We start from the raw sequence: 9,490 nt of genomic DNA, 5'->3' as shown, positions 1-9,490 counted from the left end.
GACAGACACTTAGGTTGATTTCTTGGCTATTATGCATTGTGGTGCAATAAACATGGGAGTGCACATGTCTCTTCAATGCACTGATTTCCTTTCCTTTGGATAAATACCCAGGTGCTACAATGCTGGATCATATGGTAGTTCTATTTTTAGTTTTTTGGGAAACCTGCATACTGTTTTCTGTAATGGCTGTACTAATTTACTTTCCCACCAATAGTGTATAAGAGTTGCCTTTCCTCCCCATCCTTACCAGCATTTGTTATTTTTTGTCTTTTTGATAATAGCCATTCTAACTTAGGTGAGAAATAATAAATTTTGGGGGTGATGGATATGCTAATTATCCTGGTCTGATCATCACACATTGTATATATGTATTGAAATTTCTCTCTGTATCCCATAATTATGTACAATTATCACGTGTCAATTAAAACATAACAAAAAAGAAAATCACCTTTTGAACATTATGCTGGCAATTGCTAAAGGCAAAATCTACATATGAATGCTAAAATTTGTGGGTGAGGCCCCTGCCCACAACCAGGCAAGCAATGGAGCCAGCCAGCCAAGATCCTGAGATGGGAGTCTGGGCCTCAAGCTCCTCCTGCTCCCACAACCAGGCAAGCAACAGAAAAGCTGTACCGGGTCCTGAGACGTGAGCTGAGGGCCAGCCCTGCCCCTCCCCCACAACAACATCTTAGAATGCAATTATTAGCCACAGCCACTTGTGTTTCTGTGGGTTGTGTCTTATTTGCTCATGTCCTTCACCAAATTTCTGCTTAGATTTTTCTAATCCATTTTTAAGATTTCATTTTGCATTAAAGATGTTAATCTTTGAGTGTTAAATTTGTTCTTTACCAATTGGCTTCAAATTAAATTTGTGATGTTTTCCTTCATTTCTATGTAGAGAAAATAATTTTCTATCTAAACATTAAGTTAAAAATTAAGAAAAAAAATTTAATTTAATTTAATTTAATTTAACTTAAATAAAATTTGTGGGTGAAACTTCAAGGAAAAATAAGATATTTTTGTAGCCTCAAAAAGTCTTCTCTATAATATTTATTACTGTGGTTGTTTTAAGAAATGTCCATATTAGTTTGACATTTCTTTGATATTCCTCTCTCCAGGAGGTGGAGCTCATTGAATCTGTAGATTCAATCTCTATCAAAATACCAATGACATTCTTCACAGAAATAGAAAAAACAATTCTAACATTTATATGGAACAACAGAAGACCTCAAAGTCACAGCAATTCTGAGCAAAAAAGAATAAAGTTGGAGGCATTATACTACTTGGCTTCAAACTATACTACAAAGCCATAGTAAACAAAACAGCATGGTGCTGGCATAAAAACAGACACATGGACCAATGGAACAGAATAGAGAATCCAGAAATCAACCCACAAGCTTATAGCCAACTGACCTTTGACAAAGACACCAAGAACACACACTGGAGAAAGGATAGCCTCTTCAATAAACGGTGCTGGGAAAACTGGGTATCCATATGTAGAAGAATGAAATTAGACCACTACCTCTCAACATATAGCAAAATCAACTCAAAATGGATTAAAGACATAAATATAAGGCCTGAAACTATAAAATTCCTGGAAGGAAACAAGGAGAAACACTTCAGGATGTAGGACTGGGCAAAGACTTTATGAATAAGACCCCATAAGCACAGGCAACAAAAGAAAAAATAAACGAATGGGATTATATCAAACTAAAAAGCTTCTGCACAGCAAAAGAAACAATCAACAGAGTGAAAAGACAACCTACAGAATGGGAGAAAATATTTGCAAACTAAAATACATCCATTGTTTGCTTGGTTTACTGCATCAGATTCCTAACCAACCTTCCCCTTTTCATTTACTCCTTCCAATGCACTCTACATTGCAACCACAATTATATTTTTAAATTTCATATAAGTACATGGCCTGCCATACTTATTCAATGGTGTGATGGTAAATGTTTAGGGATTAATATCCAGAATATACAAGGGATTCAAACAACTTAACATTTTTAAAAAAATAATAATCCAAATAAAAAATGGGCAAAGGAGCTGAATAGACATTTCTCAAAGGAAGACATACAAATAGCCAATAGGTAAATAAAAAAATGCTCATGATCACTAATCATCAGGGAAATGCTAATCAAAACCACACTGAGATATCGTCTCATCCCAGTTAGACTGGCTATTATCAAAAAGATGGAATGACAAATGCTAGTGAGGATGTGGAGAAAGGGGAACTCTTCTAAACTGTTGATGGGACTATAAATTAGTAGAAACACTATGGAAAACTGTATAGAGGTTTCTCAGACTACTACAGCTAGAACTGCCACATGATCCAGCAATTCCACTGCTGGGTATATACCCAAAGGAATGGAAATCATTATGTTGAAGGGATGCCTGCACTCCCATGTTTATTGCAGCTCTATTTACAATAGCCAAGATATGGAATCAACCTAAATGTCCATCAATGGATGGATGGATAAAGAAAACGTAGTACATAAACATAATGAAATACTACTCTGCCATAAAAAAAGAATGAAATTCTGCCATTTGCAGCAACATGGATGAACTTGGAGAAAATTATGTTAAGCAAAATAAGCCAGACATAGAAAAAGAAATACATGTCCTCACTCATACGTGCCCGGCAGAAGCTAAGAAAGAAACAAAAAACAAACACAATAATACCTTGAACTTTCAGAAGGAGAGAACAGAACTGTAGTTATTAGAGGTGGGTTAGAGAGAAATTGGTTAATGGACACAAAGAATGAGTACATTTTGTAGTGATGAATATGCCAACTATCCTGATTTGGATCAACACATATTGTACACAAATACTGATAGTAACTCTGTTCCTCACAAATATGTATAATCAATTATGTTTCAATGAAAAAAAGGTCACATCACAAAAAAATGACTAAGTTTCGCAATGATAAATACACTAATTACCCTGATTTGATCATCACACATTGCATACATGTATTGAAATATAACTTTGAACCCCATAAACATGTATAATCAATACATTTCAATTAAAAAAAGAAAGAAATTACCTTTTAGATATAAACATACATGTAATATATAATATAGATATACATGTATGTCTATATTATATATATGTAAAGAAGAGCAAGATCTGGAAAGAGAAAATTATACAATATAAATAAAGAGCATAAAATAAGACCTGAAATAGGAAAATTTGTCCTTGGTGATAAGAATAGTTATAAAGTTATACATCTAAAACAATTTGTTATTTTAACAATAAAAACATGTCATTGGAATTGGAAGTTCTCAAATAGATACATGCACACTTGTGAGGTTGAATATAATGTGATGAGATATTTAATAAAAAGTTTTGGAATTTTGAGTTCACCACAAGGTTAATAATAACAACAATGATAATAACATTACTCTCTATAGGAAATATAAGTTACAAATGTATTAAAAGCTCTTTATAGAAAAAAGAAAAACTTTAAAAATTTAATAAGAAAAGGTACAATATTGTCTCTCTTTGGCCTTGAGGTGAAGAAAGTTTTCTTGTACAAAATCCAAAATACCTAAATCATGATAAAAAATTAATAAACTGGTCCCAACAACAGTGTGGGAGTGAGGGGCACAGCAAAAGTTAATAACAACAACAACAGCAACAACAACAAAACCCCAGCCAGAATAGGAGAAGTTATTTGCAACAAGTATCATTTAAATTATAAAAAAAAAAAAAAAAAAAAAAATGCATGTGTTTGTTGAGACTTCCAATTCCAGACATAGGTTAAATTTCAGATCTGATTAGATTAGAGCTTGATTTCTGTTTTCTGAATTTCTCTTGTGCTGCCTTTAGCTTAACACTTAGACTGGTTTATGTGATGGTCACCTAATAGCTACTAGTTCTACTTGAATTTGAATTCACACATATTATGAGAGAGGTCATATACACACCTACCAAAAATGTCTCTGCCTTACCAGTGATGACTTCACAACTGAACCCCTGGTCCAGGGGAGTGTTATGAACTAACACAATCATGAATGGAATAGTCCTAGCAGATTTAGACTTTTCAGAATGTTTCCCTGGTGCTCCGGGTAATGCTAACCCCAGCAAAATCTCAAGGTTGCTGTCAATCTAGGATACAACGAATGCTGGAGAGGCAATCAGAGTGTGCACTACAGGCTGCTAATATGTTTTGATCAAAGTTTGTTGGCAGATACCTTTGGGAAAATAGAATGAAATAATTAATTTGCTTATTTATAAAATTGTCGAGAGCCATCTTGCGATAGGGAACAGCATGGGAGCCCGAGGAATGATACCCCTTGTTCAACAGGCTGCAAGGGGGCCCCGTATGTTTGACGTGGCTCCGTGGAATTTCCTGTTTGTTTACAACTAATTGATCACAACCAGTTACAGATTTCTTTGTTCCTTCTCTACTCCCACTGCTTCACTTGACTCACCAAGAACATGTCATTCCATAGTAATAATAAGAATGACGCAGTGTATTTTAACAAACTTAAGAAGGGTCATTTAACTTTTCACTTTGTCCACTGTGCTGTTCCCAGAGTCTCTTGGCAGAGAGATGAGAAGTTTTGTTACAAAGATGAATAAGTTAGATAGTAGAAAAACATAAATTTTGATATTAACAGGTTTTGTTTAAATCAGTTTGTAACGTAAAACTTGTATCAATAACATAAAATTTAATAGATATTTATAGTTAAGTTTTATGATAAAAAATCATGTTAAAAATACTGTGATTTGATTATAAATTAAAGTGATTATATTATATAGAGTATAAACAATGGTCAAACATAACTAATCAATGTTATTAAAATCAAGTATAGTAAGTATAAGTAAGATTTAAAAAGTGTTAAATTGTAAGCTAAGAAGGTTAAGAATTATAGTTCAAATTAAAAATATGATGCTCTTTAAAGCCAAACATGCTGCTATTGTATAGTTTCCTGGCCACAAGCCACAGGCTTTGGGGTGAACTATTGATGCATGAGTAGATGTTTTTGTCACAGCATGAATGCTTTGGAATGTTTTGACCTTTCTTTTTCAATAGAAACAAAATAAGAAATGTTTTGATTAAAAGATAAATCAGTGCGTAAAAGATTAAGTAAAAACATACAACAAATAAAGCAAGATTCATGTGGTCGTTATCCACACTTGCCCAATGAATCCTGCGGAGCTGGTCTCTGGCATAAAATAACGGTAGGAGAGAGGCAGAATTTAAATGAAAATGGCAATTCAAATGTTAATATAAACAGCTTTCTTTCTACTGAAGTCTGTATACACCCATTGTTTGCTTGGTTTACTGCATCAGATTCCTAACCAACCTTCCCTTTTCATTTACTCCTTCCAATGCACTCTACATTGGAACCACAATTATATTTCTAAATTTCATATTAGTACGTGGCCTGTCCTACTTATTCGGTGATGTGATGGTAAATGTTTAACAACCGGCTTTCCAGGATGGAGGGTTGGGGGTTGGAATGTAATTTGTGGCTTTTGCCAATCTCTGTAGTATAAATATTGTCATAGCGTCTTTCAAGCAACCCAAATTATGTCAACCTGTGCTCTCTGAAAATTTAAAATTGGTTCTCACAAGCCAGTGTAACCCAGTTTCAACACACCACCACATAAATGTCCAATTGCTTCTTAAGACTCACAGATTTGCCCTGTCTTATAATCTCCTGTGATGTACACCCTTCTTCTCTCTCCAGACTTATACCTTTCCATCTGCCCCTCACATACCAAAGTCAGACACACTAAGCTATCTAGTTTGTTCCTTGAATATCCAAAGCTCTTTCTAACTTAGAGGTTTCTGCATATTTCCCCTTCTTCTTTACCCCCCTTTATCATGCTGAGAGCAGAGTCTATGCATCATTCTCTGTTGTATGCCAAACTCTTAACAGAGTACATGGCATATAGTATGCACTCCCTAAATGATTGTTGAATAGATTTAAGAATAAATGAATATATATTATGAAGTAGAGAGGCAAGAATTTGTAGAGAAGATTGTAGAAGAGTCTGCACGTATCATAAACAAGGAGCTAAGAGTAACTTATGGACATGAACTTGTAGACATTGTCGATGACTCAATTGAGTATTAAGAGAGGCAAAATTAATTTATAAATGAGAAATATAAGTACTACAGCAGTAGATTTGCAAATCAGAACTGCTGTATCAGGAGTTTCAGCACCAAATTGCCACCTTAAAAAGATGGCCATTGAAGTTGTTGGAGATATAGGAGGAGTCATAACAGAAGCGTGAAGGTTTCTGCCACATCTCTGACGCATCTGACCACAATCCCACCTCGGCTTTAACAGCAACAGCAAGACCAGCAACATCATTATTAAGTAGTTGTGGTGCTATTCACATCTGCTTTATTTTCATTTAACCCTCATAAAAACTGATAAGGTAGTAGATATTATTACATTTTACAGATGAGGAGAAACAGGTCAGAGAGATTAAGTAACTTGCCCGAGTTCAGACAAATAGTAAGTTACAGTGTCAGAATTTGAACCCAGATCTGTCAGACTGTAAGTCTCGTGTTCTGTACTTCTCTGCTTTACAATGTCTTGCACAACTTTGAAGAACAAATGTTGACCTTGTTTTCCAAGTCCCCAATTCTAAACCACCATGTATGTATCAGGGCATGTGTGAATCCCAGCAGCTGATTTAAATAAAATCTCTGAGGCTTAGCCACCCCCCACCTCAAATACAATAAAAATTTATCTTAATGATGATGATAATGATTTTTTTAAAAATTTTATTTTGTCAATATACAATGTGGTTGATTATTGTGGCCCATTACTGAAACCTCCCTCCTACCTCCCTCTCCCCCCCCCACCCAACAATGTCCTTTCTGTATGCTTGTTGTGTGATAATGATTTTTTATTCGATGTTTTTTTGTAATAGTGATGTCAGCTAAAGTCAAGAAGCATCTTTCCATAATAAAACAAAAATCTGATTTATTTTCCTTTCCACTGGGTTATTAGAAGTCAGATTTTAGAAAGAATACATGAGATAGGGATTATACTACCTTCCTTTTCTGTTGCTTATAACATAAATATACAAAACTGGGTAATTTATAAGAAAAGAAAATTTATTGCTTACAGTTTTGGAGGCTGGACAGTCCAAAGTCCAGCGCATACATCTGGTGAAGGCCTTGGTGGTAGTGACATTGACACAGGGGTCTCACATGGCAGAATAAGGAAAGCCCTCAGAATCATGCCCATGACCACCATTAAAACCATCAACTTTTTAATCCATTCACTAGAGCATGGTCCTCACAATCTAATCACTTCTTCAAGGCCCTACCTTTCAATTACTATAATCAGATTTCCCACCTCTTAACAGTGTCACAGTGAGGGTTAAGTTTCTAGTACATGAACTTTGGGGGACACAATTCAATCCATAAAAGTCAAGAAGCATTTTCCTATAATAAAATAAAAATCTGACTTTTTTCTTTCAACTGGGTGACTGGAAGTTGTATTTTAGGTAGAATACATGAAATAGGGATTATACTACTTTCCGTCCTTAACCTCATAAAGCAATGGAGTAGGTGGGTAAGAAGAAAAAGATCCAATTTCTGGGAACAACTTTGGAGTAGTGATCATAAAAGTTACAGATCCAAGATTTCAGCACAGTAGCAGGATACAAAATCAACACACAAAAATCAGTAGCATTTCTTTTCTCCAATAGTGAACATGCAGAATGAGAAATCAAGAAAGCCTGCCCATTTACAATAGCCACCAAAAAAATAAAATACTTAGGAATTGAGTTAACTAAGGAGGTAAAAAATCTCTATAATGAGAACTACAAACCACTGCTGAGAGAAATTAGAGAGGATACAAGAAGATGGAAAGATATCCCATGCTCTTGGATTGGAAGAATCAACATAGTGAAAATGTCCATACTACCCAAAGTGATATACAAATTCAATGCAATCCCCATCAAAATTCCAATGACATTTTTCTCAGAAATGGAAAAAACTATCCAGACATTTATATGGAACAATAAAAGACCACGCATAGCCAAAGCAATGCTGAGCAAAAAAAAATAAAGCTGGAAGCATAACACTACCTGACTTTAAGCTATACTACAAAGCTATAATAACCAAAACAGTATGGTACTGGCATAAAAACAGACACACTGACCAATGGAATAGAATAGAGAATCCAGAAATCAACCCACACACTTACTGCCATCTGATCTTTGACAAAGGCACCAAGCCTATTCACTGGGGAAGGGACTGCCTCTTCAGCAAATGGTGCTGGGATAACTGGATATCCTTGTGCAGGAGAATGAAACTAGATCCATACCTCTCACCGTATACTAAAATCAACTCAAAATGGATTAAGGATTTAAATATACACCCTGAAACAATAAAACTTCTTAAAGAAAACATAGGAGAAACACTTCAGGAAATAGGACTGGGCACAGACTTCATGAATATGACCCCAAAAGCACGGGCAACCAAAGGAAAAATAAACAAATGGGATTATATCAAACTAAAAAGCTTGTGCACAGCAAAAGAAACAATTAACAGAGTTAAAAGACAACCAACAGAGTGGGAGAAAATATTTGCAAAATATACATCTGACAAAGGATTAATATCCAGAATATATAAGGAACTCAAACAACTGTACAAGAAGAAAACAAGCAACCCAATTAAAAAATGGGCAAAAGAGCTAAGTAGGCATTTCTCTAAGGAAGATATACAAATGGCCAACAGACATATGAAAAAATGCTCAACATCACTCAGCATCCGGGAAATGCAAATCAAAACCACACTGAGATACTGTCTAACCCCAGTTAGGATGGCTAAAATCCAAAAGACTATGAACGATAAATGCTGGCGAGGTTGCGGAGAAAAAGGAACTCTCATACATTGTTGGTGAGACTGCAAAATGGTGCAGCCTCTATGGAAAATGGTATGGAGGTTCCTCAAACAATTGCAGATAGATCTACCATAAAACCCAGCTATCCCACTGTTGGGAATATACCCAGAGGAATGGAAATCATCAAGTCGAAGGTATACCTGTTCCCCAGTGTTCATGGAGCACTCTTTACAATAGCCAAGAGTTGGAACCAGCCCAAATGTCCATCATCGGATGAGTGGATATGGAAAATGTGGTATATCTACACAATGGAATACTACTCAGCTATAAAAACGAATGAAATACTGCCATTTGCAACAACATGGATGGACCTTGAGAGAATTATATTAAGTGAAACAAGTCAGGCACAGAAAGAGAAATACCACATGTTCTCACTTATTGGTGGGAGCTAAAAATTAATATATAAATTCACACACACACACACACACACACAAAAAAAAAAAAAAAAAAACCTGGGGTGGGGGGAGAAGATATAACAACCACAACTACTTGAAGTTGATACGAGAAGCAAACAGAAAGGACATTGTTGGGGGGGAGGGGGGGATGGAGAAGGGAGGGAGGTTTTGGTGATTGGGAGCAAAATCAGCCACATTGTATATCG

Source organism: Cynocephalus volans, chromosome 4, assembly GCF_027409185.1.
Source record: "Cynocephalus volans isolate mCynVol1 chromosome 4, mCynVol1.pri, whole genome shotgun sequence".
Classification (NCBI taxonomy): Eukaryota; Metazoa; Chordata; class Mammalia; order Dermoptera; family Cynocephalidae; genus Cynocephalus; species Cynocephalus volans.
Note: the sequence above shows the minus strand (reverse complement) of the source record.